The sequence below is a fragment of the Notamacropus eugenii genome, chromosome 1 (genome assembly GCF_028372415.1).
Source record: "Notamacropus eugenii isolate mMacEug1 chromosome 1, mMacEug1.pri_v2, whole genome shotgun sequence".
NCBI lineage: Eukaryota > Metazoa > Chordata > Mammalia > Diprotodontia > Macropodidae > Notamacropus > Notamacropus eugenii.
Window position 1 is genome coordinate 584,468,083 of NC_092872.1, and position 24,613 is coordinate 584,492,695.

A 24,613-nucleotide genomic window follows, 5' to 3' on the forward strand; every position below is an offset into this window, starting at 1 on the left:
CTGAAAAAGTTTGCTTGGCCTAAGCTCTAAATAGTGTGCACTGAGACTGAGATTTTAATAAATAAAATGTTGATCTTTTTGGAGGTGGCAAAGAATTGGAAACTGAGGGGATGCCCATCAATTAGGAAATGGCTGAATAAGTTGTGGTATATCAATGTAATGGAATACTATTGTGCTATAAAAATGTGCCTACCTTGTGACCCAGCAATATCGCTTCTGGGGCTGTATCCCAAAGAGATCATACAAATGGGAAAAGGACCCACATGTACAAAAATATTTATAGCAGCTATCTTTGTGGTGGCCAAGAACTGGAAATTGAGGGAATGCCCATCAATTGGGAAATGGTTGAACAAGTTGTGGTATATGAATGTAATGGAAAACTATTGTGCTATAGGAAATGATGAACAGTCAGACTTCAGAAACACCTGGAAAGATTTGTATGAACTGATACTAAGTGAAATGAACAGAACATTGTACATAGTAATAGCCACAGCTGGTAATGATTGATTTTGATACACTTACCCCTTCTCAGCAATGTAAGGACTTTAAACAATTCCAAAGGACTCATGATGGAAAATGTCATCCATAACCAGAGAAAGAACTATGGAATCTGAACGTAGAGTGAAGCAGACTATTTTCTTTTTTGTTTTGTTTTTTTCTCATGGTTTGTCCCATTCATTATAATTCTTTTATACAACAAGACTAATGTGGAAATATGTTTAATAGGAATATATTTGTAAAGTCTATATCAGATTGCAGACCATCTTGGGAAGGGAGGGAGAAAATTTAAAACTTATGGAAATAACTGTTGAAAACTAAAAATAAATAAATTAAATTAAAAATACCATTGTGCTATAAGAAATGATGAGCAGGATGATTTCAGAAAAACCTGGAAGACTTGCAGGAATTGATGCAAAGCAAAATGAATTGTACACAGTACCAGCAATATTATATGATTAACAACTGTGAATGACTCAGTTATTCTTAGCAATGCAAGGATCCAAGATAATCTGAAGAACTTATGATGAAAAAGAGAAAGAATTGATGGAATGTCAATATAGATTGAAACATACTTTTAAAAACTTCATTATTCTTGTTTTTTTGGCCTATGTTTTCTTTTACAATATTGTCAATATGAAAATGTTTTACATGACTACACATGTATAACCTATATCAAATTGCTTGTTTTTTCTCCATGTCTTCTCTTTTCTCACTTCCACATCTTGGAAACCTTACCTCACTTAGAGGCTCAACCAATGGTTACTTTCTTCCAGAAGTCTCAATTTTGTATTTATATTCCTCGAGTTTATCACAGTGAATAGTAGGTATGTATAGATTGATTTCCTTCTTCTAGATGCTCTCCAGCTTATCAAAGACTGTCCTAAACTATGAAGCTCAGAGCTAAACACAATATTCCAGAAGTATTCTGACACAGCCGCAGGTTATGATGGGACTGTCTTGTTCCTTTATCCCTGACATAGCCTTGATCAACTCCCTGCCTTGTACACCAATTTATACAGTCCTGGAATCCTGTCTGACATTGGGCAACCACTGAAACTACTAGAGAGGAGAATATGCTTTCAGAGCTAACCTCTAAGAATATTAATTTGGCAACTATGTGGAATATCAATTGTAAAGGGAAAAGAAAATGAAGAGGGATCAATTAGGAGTCTAATTTGCTGCACTAATCCACTATAGAGAAGATGACAACCTGAATTAGGATGGTTGTGGTGTGAGGAGAGAGAAGAGGGGGAAAAATTTATGAGATGTTGGGGAAGTGCATTTTGATACCATTTGGCAATTAACTGGATATGGGATTCTGAAGGGAGCTAAAGAGTCATGTTTTACTTATGAATCTTGGTAAAGGGAAGAATGATGATGCAATTGGCAGAAACAGGGAAATTAGGAGGAGAGGTGGTTTGGGGGGGGGGGAAGATAATAAAGTTTGTTTAGAATGCATTGAGTTGGAGGCGCTCATGGGACAATCAAAGATGCCAAACATACAATTGGAAATGCGAGAAAGGAGCTCAGTAGAGAGGTGAGAGCTGGATTTGTAGATGTGGGAGTTTTCTTCAGAGATTATAGATAAAACCGTAGGAACTGATGAGTTCATCAAGGGAAAGAATAGAAAGAACAGAGGCATCCAGTGTGTAATTTTAGAGTGTTTGTCTAGAGAATAAAATGTGGATAATATAATTTTATAAGGAAAAAATTATAATTTTACAAAAGAAACTAAGGATAAATGTTATAAAAACTAGTGGAGAAGAGTATATTCAGGAGGAATGAGTGGTCAATAGTATTAAACACTATTGAGAGAGCAAGATAAGGATTAAAAACAGTTTAACAACAAAGAGATCATTAATACCCTTGGAAAGAGCAATTTGAGTTAACTTGTCAGGTCTGAAGCCAGATTGCAAGAAGCTGAGAAACGAATAGAAGGTGAGAAAGTGGAGGCAGTGAGTGTAGAAAGCTTTTTTTAGGAGTATGGCTGTGAAATGGAGGTGAATTATAGGACAAGAGTTTGAGGGATAAAAAGAAAAAGAGAACAGAGATAATCCTAAATTTAGTGTGGAATTGGGGAGGAAAGTTCAGCACGATCATAATAATGACAGATCCCACATCCATATCATGTGAGATTTGGTTGAACGAACTTGGGACAATAATAAGAAAAAAGCTAAAACTTTGGGGCCCTGGTAGCTTTTTCCATGAATTTGAAAGGTTTTCAATGGAAAAGTGGATTCAATTTGTTCTACCTGGCCCCAGAGGGCAGAACACCGATGACAGCAACAAAACCACTGGGTGAAAGGTACTAAGATAAATAATGCTTAGTGTTAGGAAAGCTTTTCAGTTTTTAGAGTTATGTAAAAGTCAAATAGGATGGCTTGGAAGGTGATAGGCTCCCCCTTTATCTGCCAGGCACCATGTAAAAAGGAACATCTAAAGTTTAGAACTGGTAACCTAGAACTTGGAAACTTAGAAGTTCCCTACTCTAAATTCTAGGTTAGTTCTAAATTCGCAATCTTATTTGGTTTCTTTGTTGGTTTTCCCCCGGGAGTGACAGCTTACTTTTAGTAACAAGAATACAAATTATTTCTGTCAGGAAGTCAAATCACCCCAAAGATATGAGCATTTCACTTCTAAGAAGGGACTGGGTCAGTTTGTTGGTCATGCTTTGCCATAAGGTTGACTCCCTGGCTTTGATCACAAAATGCCTAATAAGCCTTCTTGTATAAGTAGCTCCAGGTCACAGCCTTTGATTTAGAGGGGGAAAAATGAACCAGGACCACCAGTAACTCTTTGCAAAAACCCAATCATAAGGTTAATTGGAGGAACTGGAATAGTTTAGAATGCATGCACCCTACTAGACACTCCAGTCATTAATTCCATCTGTAGGGAAACTTTTTAGTATGACTTTTCCCATAAGGATGGACTTTAAACTTTTTTCCCTGTATGAATTGGAGGATCATGAATTAGCTAAAATAAGAATTTCTTTTTTTAAGTCAGTGCAAGTTTTAACAGAAATCATAGGTATCTACAGGTTATATCATTCTATACCTATATGGTCATACCTTACATTCATTTTAATAAGTGAGAGGAAATATGGTAATATTTTTTGAAGAATAATTTTATAAAATGCAGTTGATCTAAATTAGCATACATAATCAACTTAACTCTTAATTGTCTGTGTTGACAGGGACACTAGCTTAGGTCATTTAACTCAGCAAAGCTTGCATGCCTATGTATGAACAACACTGTGCTAGGCTCTGCAGTCTCCTGCAGAGAAATAATCATCCTGCCCTCATGGAGTGTACAATATTTGGTGAAAGGACATGATTTTCAGATGAAAGAAGTAGGGTGACACAAGATAGGATGTAATCAAGGGCCAAAGGTTATGGTACAGATGTGGTCTTACAAAGGATTTGTTTCTTAATGGGGCTCAAGACATAGTTATGAGACACATAAAATACAAATAATTGGAGGGTAAGAAAGTTTCCAGCTGGGAAGGAACAAGCGTTTATTAAGGACCTGTTATGTGTTAGCACTGGGCTAAGTGCTTTAAATATATTATCTCATTTGATCCTCAACAACAGCCCTGGGAGGTAACTGCTAATAATATGCTAATTTTACAGCTGAGGACATTTTGGCAGACTGACATTAAGTGACTTGCGCAGGGTCACACAACTAAGAAGTGTTTGAAGCTGGGTTTGAATTTAGGACTTCCTGACTGTAGGCCTGGTACTTTACTCACCCTGATACCTGGGGCCTTGATACCCCCAACTAGAGAAATGTGCCCTCTTTCTTCCCACCCCTGCCTCCAAGCTCCTGTATCATTAAATGATGAATTTATTTTTTTCTACTACTTTGGTTGCATACTCCATTCATTTATCTCTTCTTTCTTTATGTATTAATAAAAAAATAAATTCTCTCTAAGAGTGCTTTGGCTGCATCTCATAAATTTTGGGTTTTATTTCATTCTTTATTTCATTTTTTCATTTTTCATTTCATTTTCATTTTATTTTTGTTACTTTCTTTAATATAATTATTTATTATTTCTATGATTTGTTCTTTGGTCTATTAATTTTTAATACTATATTATTTAATCACCCTTTGAGTCAGAATAATTTATTAAAATTTCTCCTATTGATTAGAATTTTTATTGTATAGTCCATAAAAGGTTTATTGCATATTTCTACCTTCATGGTTTTTTGCTTAGTTTTTTATGACTTAGAACATGGTGAATTTTTCTTAAAAGATGTCATGCATTGTTGAAAAACATATATACTTTCTATAAGTTCTGTTTGACAATCACTGAAAGACCATTGTATACACATTTTAAATATTCTTTTCTAATCCGTAGCTATTATTATCTATTTTCCCATAACATCTGCCTGGGTCATAAAGGGAGGTATTGAAGCCTCCAGTAAGAGAGAGGAAGAGAGGGAGAGAGGGAGAGAGATAGAGAGGGAGAAAGGGAAAGAGGGAGAGAGAGAGCACTTGGTCAAGGTCAACCCCAATACTTGTACCTATGATTCCTTTCCCATGTCATAAATCACAAGATAAAAAGAGAGGTTAAAAAATAATTCCTGCTTTCAAGGAGCTCACAGTCTAAGTTTTACCTCTTCAATCAGGCTAGATCTCCAGCATTACTAATGATCGCTGATTACTAAATTGCTGAAGCTGATGGTACTTTTTCAGCCTTTATCTCATTCAACTTCAATGCCATTTTTGACGCTGTTGACCATCTGTCTGTCCTTCAACATTCATCTCAGCTATGATCTCCTACTGGAAATCTTTTCTGTCCTTCCTCCCCTCCCCACCCAACTGTGCTTTTTCTCTTCTCAAACAACCTCACATTTACTTATCTCTTTACAGGTTGTACCACCACCTCCCTCTCCTACCACTCCCCAGTCAGCAGTAAACTCACTGAAGGCATATTTTTGTCTTTGAAGATCTAGCACTAAGCATACTATCATATACATGTTGTTTTTTGTCAAGTTGTTTTTCAGTCTTGTCTAATTCTGCATAACCCCATTTGGGTTTTTTTTTTTTTTTTAACAAAGACACTGGAGTTGTTTGCCATTTCCTTCTTCAGCTCATTTTATAGATGAGGAAACTTAGGTAAACAGGGTTAAGTGACTTACTCAGGGTTACACAGCTAAGTGTCTGAGGTCAAATTTGAACTCAGGTCCTCTTGACTCCAGGGACAAAGATACTTTGTCCATTGTGCTACCCAACTATCCTATCATACATGTAGCAAGCCCTTAATAAGGATTTGAAACTAAAATTATCCTAGAATCTTATGATTCTATAATCTTTGAGTCTATAATCCCTTGAATTCTATGTGAGAATACACCTTCCTCATTATGATGCTAAATAAGAATTAGAACTAAAGAAAGAACTACAGGCTTTGGAAATAAATACTGATAACTGACCTGGGTGTAAAAAAGACACCAAATAACTTGGCTAAGGGAGAAAGAAAATATCTAAAAGCCAATCTCTTTCATATAGTCCAGTCTAAATTGGGACTACCTTAAACTGTTAATTCCCATGGGATAGAGACTAACATCTGTTGACTTCATTTGGCATCTAGCAAAGTCCTTTATTTACTGATTCAAGAAACATTTATTGAGTAAATACCATGTACCAACTAAAACACTCCAGTATCTTTGTCAGGAAAATCCCAAATGCAGTCACAAAGAGTCAGATACAACTGAAACAACTGTACAGCAACAACAGTATGACACTGGTATTTGTAAATACAAAAAATTTGCATAGTCATTTTGGAGGGGGTAATGATTACTTGGGTTGGAGAATCAGGGAAGATGACATGAAGTAGGTGGCGCTTGAGCTGAGCTTTGAAAGCAGTCATGGATTCTAAAAGAGTTTAAGAAGGAATGCATTTATAGGCATCCTACAGAAAAGGGAGACATAAGTACTTTGTATTTATTATCTTTTACATGTTGTTCATTTCTCTTCTTTGTCTTTACCTGCAGAATGTAAGTTCTTTGAGGACAGGGATACCTTCATTTTTGTCTTTATAGGAACAATGTCCAGCATAGTGCCTGGCACTATACGTTGTACTTACTGCATATTTTTAAATTGAATATTGCAGTAAGAAGTAATGAAAATAACAGTGAACCAGCAATTAGGAGACCTGGGATCTAATTCCAGTTCTACTATTAGTTAGCTATTAGTAATGTGGATAAATCATTTCATCTCCTTGGACTTCAGTTCCTCATCTGTAAAATGAAGGATTTTGATGAAATAATCTTCTAAGATCCCATTCTGCTTTAAAGTCATATCCTTTCTCTGCTCTGTATGGTCAACAGATATATTTTTAGTCTATTTCATTGCCTTGAATGGCTTAAGAAATTGAGCACAGACCTCTTTAGAGGTAGTAAGGATTCTCTAATAATTCAGGTAATGAAAATTCTAACATCGCTTCTCTATTGGCTCCTTCCTCTCTGTCTTTAGACTTTATATAGATTCTTCCTAGTAGTGGAGGTAAAATTTCTCTATTCTTTTTGCTCCCAATGACTTCTTTTCACTTCTTCCTTTTATTATAAAACTTCCTGAACAAGTAGCCTATATACTTTGCACCTATTTGCTCACCACCCACTCACTAACTCTTTGTCTTCCTATAATTTTGCTTCTCCTCTGCTCTACAGAAATTGTTCTCTCAAAGGTCACCAATGATGTCCTAATTGCCAGATTCTGTAGCCTTTTCCTACTACCAATTCTTCTTGATCACCTGACACCATCTTACACTACTGTCTGCCTCTTCTTTCTTGAATCTCTCTCCTCCCTTCACCTCTTTAAACACTATCATGGTTTTCATCACCTTTCTCTGATTCTTCTCTCTCCTTTTCTAGTTCTCTTTTTCTTCGTACCCCTTAAATATTGGTGCAGAGTTGCTGTTTGGAAATGGAGTACTATTTGCCTTATTCCTACTATCCTTCCAAATGTCCACTTCAAATGTCATCTCCTCTATGAAAACTTCCCTGATGATCAAAGGCAGAAGTCAATTTAACTTAACACACAAATATCCTGCCTTCCCCATGATGAGCTCATTACCTGAAATCTCATCTTCATGGAGACCTATCTATTCCTGATATTGGTCACCTGATCAGTACCCTCAGCTGACTCTCCCTCCTCATTGGAGAAGACCTGGGGGTAGAGCAATAAATTCTTCCCAAAGCCTTCCTTTATAGAGTGTTCACAACTTTCCAGCAATACTCTTTGTTTTCTATTGGCTGCTCTGTTTGGTTTGTGCTCTGTGAACATCATCTTTCTGGCCTGGGTACCCTGTGATTACCACCCTTACTCCTCACTTTGCAGCTTCTGTTTGTGTGTTGTCTTCTCCCACTAGACTGTAAGGCAAGGAACTATCTTTTTCTTATTTGTATCCCCAACACTTAGCAAAGTGCCTGGCACATAGATGCTTAATAAATGTTGATTGACTACATGAATTCATTCTCCTCTGACTCTGACATAATTCAACCACTCACAATTTTTGTGTGCCTACCTGAGTAGGTAGAGCATGGCCTAGACTTGGAAGAGAAACAATCTTTGGGTAAGACCTTCCTGTTACAGTGTAATCAGAGAATTGAAACTGACATAGATATAATCACACATGTGTGTGAGAGACATTCATTAAAGAACTATAAAACAAATGTTGTATGAAGTCTCAGAGAGAAAGTTATAATATATGAATCAGTAAATTTAAGGAAGGTTTCCAGGGAGAAGCAGAATTTGTTTCATACATTCAAGGGATGTGTAGAAATCTGGCAGGTAGAATGGGAGAGAGAGAGGATATTTCAGGCAGAAGAAATGTAGCAAAGGCGTGGGTAGAAAATATTTTATTATACAGAAACTTAACCTCACTTAGGCTGAGGGCTATTTTGTTCATTAGTTTTGACCTTCTACAATGTCCTTTAGTTAATGATTTATAAATAGACCTTATCCTAGATTATGAAGGGTAGAGAAACAAACCTTTAGGTCTCTTTAGCACACAAACCTTTCTTTCTAAATTTTATTCTTTATATGCCTGCAAAAAGACTCTTCCCAATGCACTGGTCTGAGAGGTCACTTCCCTTCTCAAAAAAAAAACCTTGGTAGCTCCCTCTTGCCTCTAAGATCAAATATGAACTTCTTAGGTGGGTGTTCAAGGCTGTTGACAATTCAGCTCCACCCTACTTTTTCCAGCTTTATTTCACATTGTTCCCCTTCACGTATTTGCTACAGTCCATCAAAACAATTCCTGGAACTCATCTTGTAGTCTCTGTCCATTTCTACTTTTCATAACACTTCTCTTCCTTCAAGAATGGGCTCAAGTGCCAACAGCTTGGTGAAACTTTCTCTGCTTCTACCAGCTAAAACTGCTCTCTCCTTTCCCACATGGTCCTAGGATATTTTATCTAGATCTGTCCTTTGTTCCCATCATAGTCAGGTGTGTGCTGGAGTTAGCTTGAACCAGTTCATGGGGTCTACATCTCAGAAACAGGTTAAAGACTACAAATTAGTCTTGGTTATTTTGTTGATCATCTAGTCTTAAGAAAGTGATGGAGAAAATATTAGTAATGCTGATGAATCTTAAAAGTGTGTCCTGGGAACATTCCCTCCCCTCCCCCCCAGCAGATTGTTAAACATTTACAAGTGTACGTTGGATCACAGTCCATCTTGTATTATACTTAGCTGTGTAGGGAAAGTAATAAGTATGTCTATTCCAGACACTCTGCTTGTTGCTTTTTATAAATATGATCTCATTTGATCCTCACAATAACCCTAGTAGATAGGTGTTATTATTATTATCCCCATTTTAGAGTTGGTAAATGAAGGTTAAGTGACTTACCTAGGGTCACACAACTAGCAAGAGTTTGAACTTGAGTTTTCCTGACTTTAGACCCAGCTCTCTATCCACTATGCCACTAGCTGCCTCTGAACATATCCCATCTCATGATACCTTCCTCCTCTGAGAATGTAAGTCTCTTGAGGTGAGTCCTGATATTTTTAAAGTTTATATCTCTAACTCTTGGCCCAGTGCTTTGTAGTTGGTGTCTAATGCATGTTAAATTGAAATGAATATTATTTAGTGTTTTAAGAAGTGAAATGAGATACAGTTTAATATGAGCTATTTCTAAACAAAGCATGCTGTTTAGGCAGAATTCTAAATATCCATTTATAATGAATAGTTTTGGTAATAATAATAGAAGCATGGGGTGAAGGATCAAAAAGTGAGCTTAGGGATGGGTTACACAGATTAAATAAAACATTAAAATTCTGAGGTTCTGCAAAGCAATCCAGGAGATTCTCTGAAGGACATCGTTAAAATGGTGGACCAATACAACCAACTCATATGCTTTGCCATCTTTTTCATTGTGTACAACATGTACATCAAGTCTAATTCCCTCATTGTAGAGGCGAAGAAACAGATTTAAAGAAGTTAACTGACTTTCTCTGGGTCGTATAGCTAGGAAGTGTCTGAGGTTGGATTTGAACTCATGCTTTTTTTTTTCTGACTGTAAATCCAATACCTATCCCCTGAGACCCATCAGGGATTTGCTGAAACCTAATGTGCGACTAAAATTTTGGCTTCTTTTCGGTCTAGAGTCACTTTAAGTTTGAATGTCTCTAAGAACATATGGCACCCAGCCAGCTGGTTGACAGTGTGTCTTGGCAGAGTGTATGTTAGAGAACTGGTGTCAATTACACACATTTTGGAACAATAACCATTATGGATAATTGGATAAAAATGGAAAAGTTACAAAAAACTAAAAGTGCTAAAATTGACAACTCTGATTATGAAACCAAACATCCTCAAATCAAGTTGGAGTATCAACTTCCAAATATGATTGTTATCTATAGTATGTTTTTACTTCTTGAGAAGATCCTGATATTCCAACATGTGCTATTTTACCAATATGCTAAAAAAAAGATAGTTCAGTTATTTGGACAAGATCATGATGGCATTTGCAAATAAAGCATAGTGAATTTAGAGACTAAACTTAAAAAATTTAAGTGAAAACTGGATAAAATAAAATAATTCCTTAAAATACTTCTACATGAAAAAAGAGGAAAGTAAAAATTATAATATGAGCTCAGATATGCAATAATTTTTCCAATTATAGAACATTTATATATAACAAAGTAAAACAATAAGCATTTATTAAGAACTTATTGAGCTCTAGATACTGTACTGACCTCTTGGAGATTCAAACAAAAGCAAAAAGATAGAAAATCCATTCCCTTGAGGAATACATTCTTTGGGAGAAGACAATACTAAAGTGGGGAGTAGCTGATGTTGAAGTACACAAAGTCAGAGACAAAGCAAGGAGGTGAAAGAAGGTTAACCTACTTCCTCCCCTGCCCCCTAAATAGAAGCACTGGGAGGAACTTACTAATGGGATAAAGGGGTTGGTATGGTGGAAGGATATTCTATTGAAAGAAGGGCACAAGATGCATGTATATTTCAGGGTGAGGAGGAAGGTTCTAGGATAAGATGGCAGCTGAAGTATAACAGCAATCTAGAAAGTCAGAAGCAGAATCAGGAGAGAAAATAAGTTTAGCAAAGAATTTCATCTTTTTCATTGAGTTATTTTCAATCTTGTAAGGTGTAACTATTGAACTGACTTGAAGATTGGAATTCATTAAGACTGAAAAATTTGCCATAGTTACTTCATATTATTACTTTTTGAAAAAGTAATTTGAGAAGTCAACATGGCAGAGTACAGGCAGCAATACAACTGAACTATTCCCAACATTACCCTGCAAATAAACTTAAAATAATTCCTTGAAATAGTGTCTGAATATAGATTGAAGCATACTGTTTTCTCTCTGTCTTTATTTTTTCTTTCTTGTAGTTTTCCCCTTTTGTTATGATTTTTCTTTCACAACTAATGTGGAAATATGTTTAATATGATTGTACATGTATAACCTATATCAGATTGCATGCCATCCTGAGGAGGGGGAAGGGAAGAGAGGGGAAGGGAATGAGAAGAAATTTTAGGGAGAAATTTTAGAATTCAAAATCTTATAAAAGTGAATATTGAAAATTAAAACTAAATTAATTAATAAAAATTAAAATTTTAAAAACCACTTGAATAAAATTTTGGAGCAACAGATTCAACAGAAGGTCAGAGAGAGACATTTTTTCAGTCTGAGGCAACTTAGGAGGTTGGTAGCAGAGGTCTGCGACATCAGAGTAGGGTCTTCCCCAGAACTTACTCTGTGCCTTGGAGGTATCTGTGACAGCAGCAGCAGCAGCAGCAGCAGCAGCAGCAGCAGCAGCAGCAGCAGCAGCAGCAGCAGCAGCAGCAGCAGCAGCAACTTTGAGAGCTCTTAGTCTGGAGATGGTAAGGGTGTTGAAAAACTGATCAAAAAGGTAGTATGGGGGACTCTTTGCTTGTACTGGGTTTAGCTAGTGCAAGTTTTTGCTAGTGCAAGTCTATTGCCCATATCTAGTTCTAGGTTACAGTTCCAGGGTAGAAAGGAATAATTGTGATTGGTCACAAGGAACAGGGGCCCTGGGTCACAGTTCCAGGGCCATAAAGAGCACTAATGCTTGCAGGGACCCTTCCTGGGCAAAAATCAGAGGGAAGACCAAGAGAATCCCTCTCCCAGGATCATACCACTTTGGAAGCATCAAAGACTTGCACAAGCCCAGAAACAGCTCTGAAAATAATTGCATGAGGAAGCCTGCAGCTTGGAACAGTTCCTCCTCATCTCCAGGTAAGCACAGACCAACATTAACATGAAGTACAAAGTGAAGAAATAGGCTGGGAAATAAGCAAACAACAACCAAAAACTTGACTATGAAAAGCTACTGCAGTGAGAGGGAAGACTAAGACATAAACTCAGAAGACAATAATGTGAAAACAGCCACAAGAAAAGCCTCAATGAAAAATGCTAATGCCAAAACCAAGAAGAATTACTGGAAGAATTAAAGAGAGAAGAGTGATAGCGGAAAAGTTAGGAAAATAAATGAGAATGATACAAAAAAGTTATGAAAAGAAAATTAACAGAGGCACAAAAAATACTGAAGAAAATGACACCTTAAAAAACAGAATTTGCCTAATGGTAAAAGAGGCACAAAAATTATCCAAAGAAAAGAACTCTTTCAAAAGGAGAACAAAATTAGAATTGGGCAAGTGGAAACTAATGACTCTATGAGACATCAAGAAACAATAAAACAAAGTCAAAAGAATGAAAAAGTTGAAGAAATGTGAAATATCTTATCAAAAAAGCAACAAACCTGGAAAATAGATTGAGGGGAGATAATTTAATAATTTTTGGATTACCTGAAAGCCATGAGGGCCTAGCCAACATATTTCAAGAAATTATAAAAGAAAACTGTCCCAAAATTTTAGATCCAGAGGATAAAGTAGAAATGCAAAGAATCCATTGATCATATCCTGAAAAATTCCAAAAGGAAAACTCTCAGGAACATTATAGCCAAATCTGAGAGTTCCTAGGTCAAGGAAAAAGTATTGCAAACAGCCAGAAAGAAATAATTCAAACATCATGGAGCCACAGTCAGGACCACACAAAATTTAGCAGTTTCTTTGTTAAAGGAGCAAAGGGCTTGGAATATGATATTTTGGAAGGCAAAGGAGCTAGTATTACAACCAAGAATAACTCACCAAACAAAATTCAGTATAATCCTTCAGGAACAAAAGGAGTAGAGGACTTTCAATATTCCTGATGAAAAGACCAGAGTTGAGTAAAAAGTTTGACATTCAAACACAAGACTTAAGAGAAGAATAAAAAGGTAAACATGAAAGAGTAATTATAAGAGACTCAATAAAGTTAAACTGTTTACATTTTTATATGGGAAAAGGATACATGTAACTCCTAAGAAGTTTATCATTATTAGAGCTGTTAGAAGAGGTCTGAATAGACTGATGGCAAGGGTGTGAGTTGATGATGTTGGTCTGATCTCCAAAAAACAAAATGAAGAGGTGAAAAAGGGGAATGCACTGGGAAAAGGGAGAAGGGAGAGGTTGAATAAGGAAAATTTTCTCACATAAAAGAGGCATGCAAAGAAAGAGCTCTAATAGTACAAAGAGAAATGGGAGGGTGGTGCACAGGGCTTGAACCTCACTCTCATTGGAATTGGTTCAAAGAGGGAATAATATAGATACACACTCAGCTGGATATAGAAATGTAATTTACCCAATAGGGAAATAGGAGCGGAAGGAGATTAGGGATTGAGATGGGCTGACAATAATAAAAAGGAGGACAAATTTAGGAAGAGAGTGGTCAGAAACAAAACAGACTTTTGAGGGGGAACAGGATAAAAAAAGAGAAAATGATAAATAGAAGAAAATAGGCTAAAGGGAAACACACAGTAATCATAACTGAAAATGTGACTGGGTTGAACTCACATATAAAATGGAGGGAGATTGCAGAATGGATTAGAAACCAGAATTCGATAATATATTGTTTATAAGAGACCACTTGAAACAGATACATATAGAGTTAAAATAAAGGGCTTGTAGCAGAATCTATTATGGTTCAGTGAAAGTATGAAAGACAGAAGTAGCAATCAGGATTTGAGACAAAGTCAAAGCCAAAAAAGACCCAATTTGTAATCAGGGAAACTATTTACTAAAAAGGTACCTTAGACAATGAATAATATAAGCATTTTTTTCAGCAAGTTTCTCTAGTAAATGCCTTATTTCTCAAATATAGAGGGAACTGACAAATAAACGGGAATGGATATATAAAAATAAGTCATTCCCCAATTGATAGTCAAAGGTATGTAGAGGCAGTTTTCAAAAGAAGAAATCAAAGCTATCTCTAGTCATATGAAAAAATGTGTTCTGAATGTTTGAGAGAAAATTGGTACACTAATAAACTATTTGTGGAATTTTGAACTGGCCCAACCATTCTGCAGGACAATTTGGAAATATACCCAAAGGGCTATAAAACCTTTTCACCCAGAAATACCCCTACTGAGTCTCTTTTCCATGGAGACCAGAGAAAAAAGAATGGGCTTTATATGTGCAAAAGTATTTATAACAGCTCTTTTTGTGGTGGTAAGGAATTAGAAATTGAGGGGATGTTGGAATGCTGGATGCTGGAAATTGAGGAATGATTGAATGAGTTGTGGTATATGATTGATAGAATACTACTGAATTATAAGAAATGATAAAGGGAAGGTTTTAACAGAAACACACACACACACACACACACACACACACACACACATGCAAGACCTATATGAACTAAGGCAAAATGAAGTGAGAAGAACCAGGAGATCATTGTACACGGTAACAGCAATGTTGTAATGATGATCAAGCTTTTCTGTTTTTTTCAGTACAATGATCCAAGACAGTTCTAAGGCACTCATGATGAAAAGGTGCTGTTTATCTTTAGAGAGAGAGAGCTGATGAACTCAGAGTGCAAACTGAAGTCTAGTTTTCTTGCTTTCTTCAATTTTTTCCCCTTTTTTTGACAATATAGCTAATATGAAAATATATTTTACATAATTTCACAGGTATAATTGATGTCATTTTTGCTTGCCCTCTTAGTGGGTGGGGGAGGGAGAGAATTTAGAACTCAATTTAAAAAGAGAAGAATATTTAAAATAATAATTAAAAATAATTTAAAACATTTTACAACAAGGGTTCTGTTGAACTTCAATGGGAGAGATTCATCAAAGAGAGTGAGAGTTACTGACAATTCAAAAGTCACAGAGCACATCAGTTGTAGAGATGGGACTTACCTCTCGAATCTCACCCTTCATTCTTTCACCACACCTTCCTGCCTCTCTCAGACTAAGCTGCATAGTGCATTATGGTATTTTGAAGAAGCACTTTACATTTGGTCTCATTTTATCTTGGGCCTCAGTTTTCTCATTTCTTGCACCAGACAATGTCTGAGGTCCCTTTCTGCTCTAGATCGATGAATCAGGCAGTGCAAATACTTTACACTTGTATTTAAATTTTATTTTATTATATATTTTCCTTTGTTGTTGTTGAATTGTTTTTTCAGTTGTTTCTGACTCTTTGCCAACCCCATTTGGGGTTTTCTTGGCAGAGATTGTTGTGGTTTGCCATTTCCTTCTTCAGTTCATTTTCTAGATGAGGACACAGAGGCAAACAGGGTTAAGTGATCTGTCCAGGGTCATACAGCTAGCAAGTGTCTGAGGACTGATTTAAACTCAGGAAATTGAGTTTTCCTGACTCCAGCCCAACATTCTATCCTCTGTGTCACCTAGCTGCCACTTGTTTTGTAAGGAAGGAAATAAACTCAATGAGGTTGCTACTTGACCAGTTTCCCAGCTTGTCATAACTCAACAGGAGACATGACATAGAAGGGAAGGCAGGAGAGGCATATTCTTCTTTGGCATATGTAATGCAGAAAGAGAACCCAGATTTCAATGTTTCCTCCCTTCTGTGCTTCAAACTCTTGGTCTATCTCCAACAGCAAACACTGTCTCTGGCTGTCGCCAATATCTGATGCTTCACTTTCCTCATAGCACACCTAATCAATGTGTAGCTTTTTGCATGAAAGGATAATTCCTTCCTGTCTCCACAGGAGATCAACTCTTCTCTAGAAATATGAGATTTTATTACCCTTATCATTATTCCAATTTGCATAGCTCCTAATATCATAGTGGTCCTAAAATGATCCAACCTCTTTACACATCTTCTCACAGTAAATACGTCAATTTCCTCTGAGGGTTCAATACATTTAGAGTGCCTCATTCTGTATAGGAAGTTTATATTACATTTTCTCCAATGAACATTATATTGCATCAAGTTAAATTTCATGGGTCATTGAGTTTTCCAAACCCGTAATGTATCTGAATCCATCTGGAGTTCCTCACTGTCTTCCTTTGCTTCCTAACTGGAAGAAGTTGAAGTCATCAGCCAACTTTGCTCACTTAGTTCCACTTTCTTTTTGAAAGCATGATTCAACCCCAAGTAAAGCCCTTTCTGGAGTATCCCACTGTTAATACAACACTCTAACATAATATAGAGAACCTAATTCTCCTTCTGAGTAATCTGATAGGAATTCTCAATGGGAAAGCCCAACTGGTATAGAATTACATAGGATCAGAATCAGAATCTCATATAGCTTGCTTTCTTTTTCTCACCCAATTCCATACTAGTTATGACTTTTAATCAGAGACCATATATTACACTTTCTCTTGTTGCTGTTCTTATTTAGTGAATTAGTCATATCCTACCCCATAAGGAGTTTTCTTGGCAGAGATATTGGAGTACTTTGCCCTTTCTTTTTCTGGTTCATTTTACACATAATGAAATGGAGGCAAAAAGGGTTAAGTGATTTGCTCAGGATCATATAGCTACTAAGTGAAGTAAGATTTGCACTCAAGTCATCTTGATTCCAGGGCCAGCCCTCTATCTGTTGCTCCATTTTTCTGTCCTACAATTTCTATAGGAGTTATTTATTTTCCTTCATAACAGAACTAATTTATGAGATCAGTGAAAGTCAGTAGAATGCAGTAGGAAGAACACAGGACAAGAAATCAGGAGATCTAACATCAAATCTTGGTTCTGATACTCAGCGGATATGTTATCATGAGCAAGTCATTTTATATTTCTGAACCTTAGTCTCCTCACCTGTAAAATTAAGACACAAACCTTGGCAGTACCTAATTTGCTGGTTTTGGAGGGGATTTTTTAAAAAAAGAGAACCATGATTTCCTTGATGTAGGGAGCTCCTGGTGAGGAACTTCTTCCTTAAATTGCTACTTGTAGTCTTCAAGAGTTGCCTAGGGCACTGAGAGTCTCAGTAATTCATTCAGTATGTATCAGGAGATAGGAACTTGAGGTAAGCTCATTTTCTACCATGTCATTCTATAGGGGAAATGTATTTCAAGTGCAACATAAATGTGAGTTATGACTTCTACTTATAACAAAAATATTCACAACGAAAACAATGATCTGTGAATCTCAATGAGCTTTATTCATTTGTCAGAAATATTTCTGTGTGAGGTTGCTAGGAACACACAGATTATCACTCCTCTTTTTTATTTTAAGATGGGAAAGTGGTGGGTCAGAGGATTTGAGGTTTGTCAAAAGTCGTACAACTAGCCAGTGTCTCCAAGGGGAACCAGAGACCACATCCATGTTGTTTTGCCAGCACAGAATGTATTATTCACTTTGGATGACATTAACTTAAAAAAAAAAAGTTTGTCTAAACTGATGACAGTATGTTTTCTGGGTCAAGGTCAACTTTCATGTCATTGGCCATTCTGCTTAATTCTAAACATTAGATGCCTACTCCAAGAGTGTGAAGACTTCCCCCAGTGGAGAGGGCAAATGAGAACAATTTGTTTCAATGGTCATGAAGGCACTCTCTGTGAAGTGCTTAGACTCTGGTCAGGTATCAAAGACACCAAAGTCATCCACCGCATTCTGGGCCATCATCAGTTATTTTAACTTTTGTGTTGCCGCTGGACTTCATTGACTCAGAAAAAATGAGACTGAAGACTTTGGTGACTCTGCCTCGCTTTAATCCAATTCATGTGCATTGACATCACCCATGATATCATTGGTCCTCTTTGAAAACTAAGGATCAACAACCACATCAGGTTCTGCCCCACAAAATTACAGGATCTCAGAGCTGGGAGAAACCTCAGTGGCCATGTAATCCAACTGGTACCTGGAATAGAATAATGTATATAAACCACTCAACATATGAGTATCCAACCTTTGTTTGAAGACCTTTAATGAAAGGGAACCCATTACTTCCCAAGATAGCCCATTCCCCTTTTGGACCCCTCTATTTCTTAGGAAGTTTTTCTGCATATCAAGGCTACCTCTACATCTTTGAAACTTCTACCCATCATTCCTAGCTCTGTACTTTGGGATCAGAAAGAAAAAGTATAGTCCCTCTTTTGTGTGATGTCCTTTTAAATAATAGAAGATAGCCATCATACCAGCCTCCCCCAACTCATCTTTTCTCCAATATAAATTTCTCCTATTCCTTTTACTGGTTATCATACGGCTGACTGCTATTCTCTGGATGCCTTACTCTTATCAAAACTCTTTTTAAAATATGACATCAAGAAATGAACACAATACTACAGATATGTTAAGACCAGGGCAGAGTATTATATCACTAGACCCTAATCCTGTGGCCTAAAATGGCATTCTTTTTCTTGGCTACTGTGTTTTGCTATCTATTTATGTTGAACTTTCAATATGGTCATATTCCCTTGGTCTTATACTTGTGAAGTTGATTTTTTGATCCCAAACATATTACTTTACATTTATCCTCATTAAAATGTCATCTTCTTCAATTTGGCCCAGTATTGTAGCTGCCAAGATATTTTTTGAGCCTTGTTTCTGAGTGTTTTTCTATCTGCTCCCTTCCCTCCAGTTTTGTGTTATCTACAGATTTGATAAGCGTATGATCTGTGCTTTTATTCAAATCATTGATAAAAATGTTAAATAGCACAGCCAAGCATAGATCCTTGGGACACTCTGATAGAGACTGACCTTATTCCAAGTTGGCATCATTTTACTTCACTTGTGCTTGGAATCTATGTTGTGCAATGTTATCCTCAATTCAACTCCAAATTAGCTTTCCCAGAAGCAACGAGTGGTTTTTTGACAAATATGCTATTTTTGTGATCTTGTTTGGCTCTAGCTTTTTTACAAAAGGGACTTTGGTAATGACTTTCCTGTCTTCAGGAAGAACTGAAACACAGCTCCTCTCATGCTTCTTGGCTTGTATCTTCATCTTTGAGTTCTTTGGTGAATAATATCCAGGATGGATGGTTTATGGCATTTTCATTTTTCAAGTCCTGCCATGAATTCCTCTTCAGATACGTCCAACTTTCTATTTGCATCTTGCATACTTACAAATATCCCTTTGGAGTCACAATTTACTCAGAATTCTCCTCCTGCCCAAGTCAAGGCAGAGTATCATCTGATCTCTCTGCTCCATCATCAACCTCTTTAATACCTTCTTACAACCATCTCAGCACTAGCATGACTCTGGCTACTTATTTGGAAGGTACGATATTTTAAATACTTTGAAACAGTACATAGCAAACTTTCTCTTCTGTTTGCTTAGTAATTTTATGATGAGAATATTCCCCCTATAATTTGCTTGTGTTTAAGTGAGAGGGAAGGAATAATAAAAATACAAAAAAAGGAAAGAAGAGAATGTAAAGGTAATGTAAAGAAGGGAAAAAGAAAAAAAGAAAATACTGGACAGACAGAATTTTGATTTTTATTTTGCATGTTAATTATTTCTATAAACCCATGTAATCTTAACTAGGCAAAGTCTCCTGTGATTTTGACATTCAGGTTGATTTTGTTCCTTTGATTCAACCCAAATGTCCAGCTCCTAATCTCATTCTGAAATAAGAATGGACAAGTACCCATATTATTTCTGAGGAAACATCCAAGTCAGTTTGTTATGATGCAGCAGTAAAGTTTGCAGTTGTATGGGATTCAAGGTTTTCTCTCCACCCGGTCAAGAAGCTGGTCCTGGTTCAGAGCTCCCACTGACTTCAAAAGAATTGTAGAAGTCCACAGAGGAAGGATCCTAAAAAAAAAAGAACTCACTGAGGCTGTTGAGAGCTCTTGGGAGGTTGCAGAGGGAGTTGAGAATATTAGTGATTTGCTCCATTCTTGGCAATTTCATTACCTTGAAGTAATCAGCTTAAGGATGGACTTGGCTGGGCAAAGGATTGTGGGAAAAGGGTTGATTGGTGTGACTGACAGTGACTACTAGTGATTTCAATTTCTTATTTGCGTGGGAAAGGACATTTTACATGTACTGTATAAAAAGTGGGCATTTTATACAAATATACCTTTAATAGATAGTATACTTACATAGGCACATATATGTATAGGTAATATACATAGTTTATATGCACCTGCACAGATTTTCTATATATAAATTCATAGTCATGTATGTGTATATGTACATGTATATGTATCTTTACACATACATACATGTACACTCAATATTAATATACTTTCTGGTAAAATACCATAAGGATGATATTGTGATGATATTTGTGACTGTGCATCTGTTGATTACTTAAAACAAATTATAATCCTACCGAGATTCCTTCTTGCCACCTTCTGTTTTGGAAACATTTTTCCACATGTAACAGGGGAATGAAAAAAGGAAATGATTATGAATATTTTAACCAAATGGGAATAGATAAAAAGAAAAAAAGAAAAAAAAAGATAGTCTTTTAGCATCATGGGCATACTCACTAGTTTAATAATCTACCGGATTTTCAAAAAATAAAATCAAACATGGAAAAATTTTTAAAAGGAAACTAACATTTGGTGAATGAATATGCCCAATTTAATAGGTGTTTTTTCTTTTATTGGTTGGGTGAACCTGCAAGTGATTTTCACTGATACTGATAGCTATTACTATAAGCCTAAGCAAAGCACAATAAGTATAATAAGTTTGTTTGGGGTTGGGGGTGAAAGAGAATTAGGTAAAAAGCCCAATGTCAGCGATTTGGAAATATTTACCATTTGTACCAACCCATCTCTCTACAGAATAATGAGAATTAACTACATTTGTAAAATCCATTTAGGTGAAAAATGGTTGGAAATACTGTGCTTTTATAATGAAATTCTTCTTAACATTTTTCTAAAAGTCTGGATTAGTAATCAGGATATTAATTGAATCAATTTAAATTTTTTTTAATTATAGAAAGGAGTAATTTATTTAATTTTGCAAGTATAATATGGATTATCCTATGAAGAGAAAAATTACAAGGCAAGAACCCCTTTGAATGTATGGTGGCATCTTTTGCATGAAGTTTTCCATACCTCTTAATGGTAATCATTGACATTTATTGATACTGTGCTTTTAGGTTTACAAAGCACTTTATATAGATAATCTTATTTTGTCATCACAACAACACTATGAGATATGTCCTACAGATATTATTATATCCACTTTCCAGATTAGGAAATTTAAGATGATAGAGGTTAAGGGACAGACTTAGGGTTGTATAGCTGGTAAAAGTCTGAGATGGAATTTGAACACCTCACACCAATTACCACATTCTTTCCACTACTCCATGATATCTTTCAGTAGCTTGATAGTTTTCAGGATAATTTCTCTCTAACATCAGGTAGTATGCTATATTCAATGCATTTTAGCTTTCATCATCTTTTTGTATTGGGAACTGTGGTGAAGTTTTTTTTTTTTAAGAACTAATTCCTTATTAGGAAATGTCTTGATCATCATTTATATAAAACTACCCCTATTCATGTCTTCCCCTTTACTGTGTCACAGTTATGTTCTCTTAGGGCTCTACTGTTCATCTTTGCCACATGAAGCACTCAATTATCCACTCTTCTCCCCCACGCATGACAAATTCTGCACTAGTAATATTGTCTAAATGTTTAACAAAATAAACAAATGACAAGCAAAGTACTCTGACTTTTTGCTTCTTAATTACTCTAATTTGGTCTCCAGCTGGGTCCCATCTTCTGACAATCTGCACTGGATCAGATAAAGGTGAATTGTTTAAAAGTGGCCTGGAAATGTTGTAAGCAATGGACAGACTTCTAAAAGGTTTATCTCCAAGTTGATATCTGATAAAAGCAAACTATTAATGCTGGATCTAAATGAAAAATGTTTGGAGATGTTTCCCTGTTCAAATAGTCCTAATTTAGACCATGGTGAGTCTGGAGACATCTTTTGTTTAAAAGCTTCATTTAGTCATGAGGCGAGCTTTGAAAAACAATTTTTTGAGGGAACAGAACATTTTTCATTTTTAAAAATTTATTGAATGCTTGAAATCATAGATGAACTAGGGAAAATGTAGGAAGCATAATGTTACTTGGAAATGGTGATGTCTACAAAAAAGATGGTGTTAGGCATCATATATACTAATCATCATCATATATCACAGAATGAGTATAGTGGAGTCTTTGGTTTCCAGTATGTAGATGACCAAGGATACAACTTCTTCTGCTGGTATGTTATTTCTCTGTTGGTTGATGCCTCCATCAGAGGATATGTAGAAATAAAACAAAGAATTAAATTGGTTTGACTGCTTTTATGAAATTTGGGCATGAGTGTGCTAGTAAATGTCCAGCATCTGGATCTCCAGAAAAAAAGTGCAGGTGGCATACTTTTAATTTTAATCTGCAGTATTAACATTTGCTCCACTACTTTTTAAAGTCCAGAAATCAAAAAAAAATTAATCAATCCCTGAACTGTAGTATTTATCAATTTTCAAGATGTAAATTGTTCATATTAACAAATGTCTCTTGGAAATTGGGTCTAAAACACAAGCCTGAGGGTGGGTAGAGTATTGGATCTTGAGTCAGGAAAATTTTACTAGTTCTGAAAAGGACATGATTTGTCTGATGACAGCCATATTATGTCACATTTTTACAAGATGCATATTTATGTTTTGGGGCCCATGATTTAATGTGTGGTGTATCCAAATCTATGTGATGGTTCTATAGTATAAAGGCCTTTTCAGGAAACCCTGGGTTCAAATATTATTTTAGACATTTGCTACCTGTGTGATTATGGACAGGTCATCTAACCTCTTTTAGCCTATTTTCTCACCTGTAAAATGGGAGTACTAATCCCTACAGCACTTACTTTACTGTGTGTTTATAAGAGTCAAGTGAGATAATATACATGACGTGCTTTTTACAAATTTTAGAGAACTACATAGATGTCAGTAGTTGCTGCTATTATTTTTACTAAGAATCATTAGTGATGGAAGAGGAGAGAAAAGACTGAAGTCATGATCGAAATGTAGAAGTTTTAAGCTTGATATTTACTTTTTAATTACTAGTACCATCACTGTTCTGCAGGATCACGGATTGTTGAGGTCGTTCGTCCATTTTTGAAAAGGACCGACCACATCACAAGGTGATGTTGTAACTTGCATGAGAATTGGATTTAAGTGAGGCAGATTGGAGCAAAGTCATCAGCCTCACCCTGTCTTCCTGAGTCATTGAAGTCCACTAGCAGGACAAAAGCCAGGACAACTAGAAATAGTCCAGGGTGCAGTGGATGACCTTGTTGTTTGTCTTTGATGCCTGTCCAAGCTCTAAGTGTTCCATAGTGCCTGCTTTGGCTGCATTCATGGCCATTGGAACAAATTGTTCTCATCTACCCATTCCACAGGGGAAGTCTTCACATGCTTGGAATAGACACTCCTCTAACTCACTGACAGGTTTGTAGCTCTTTGGTTACCCTCAACCTCGTTTAGTCCATCTGCCAAAAGGGTTTACCAGGGTGTGGCTGCTGTGCGTGCTATAGCTTGTTGGAGCCACAGGTAAGAGTTGAATGCCAGGTGGACACCAAAGGTGGATGAACAGCCCTGAAAAGGGCTCAGCAAGCACTCACACAAGAGGTGCTAGTCCCCCTTGAACATCCACACACCCTTCATGGATTACAGTAAGATGGTGAATTGTCTAAATTTGAATGGTCCAGAATAGACTACATTACAGATAGGTGTTGTCTGCTAAACGGCTGTTGGCCAAATCTGAGTTCATAAAAGCTATGAAAAATGTGGTTTTATTGTTTACCTATGTGATTATCAATGAGTGTTAGATATTTACTAGTATCTGGGTTTAGGATATTCATAGCCCCTAATTACATCTTGTCATTTCCTATGTCCAAATGGATAAGCAAATTCTAGAACCCTCAATAGGTTAAATATATTTTAAGTAATCACGTGGCTGCCTGAAACTTGTACCGTGGCCAGTTAGACACATGGGATGTTTCATAAGATGATAGATTTCAAGCTAGAAGGGACCTCAAAGGTCATCTAGTACAACTCCTTAATAATACAGGATGAAGAAACTACAGCCCAGAGAGATAGTGACTTACTTAATATCCTACAAGTGAAATGGTAAAGTGGGACTGACTCCAAATCTAGCAGTCTTTCAACATTTGAGGGTATGAACGGCTTCTATATTACTTCCTGACCTTTACATTGTTTTTGCAAATGCCTTTCTTCTGACCCTCTTCAGTTGTACCAAGATGTTAACTTGCCAGGCCTAGAGGCCTGTGGGCTACCCGAGTCTTCCCTTACCTCTATCGGAGGTCTTCGGTTGGCCAAACCGGATGCTCGTATGAGAGAAAGGACGTTCCAGAGTCGAACAAGGGTTGA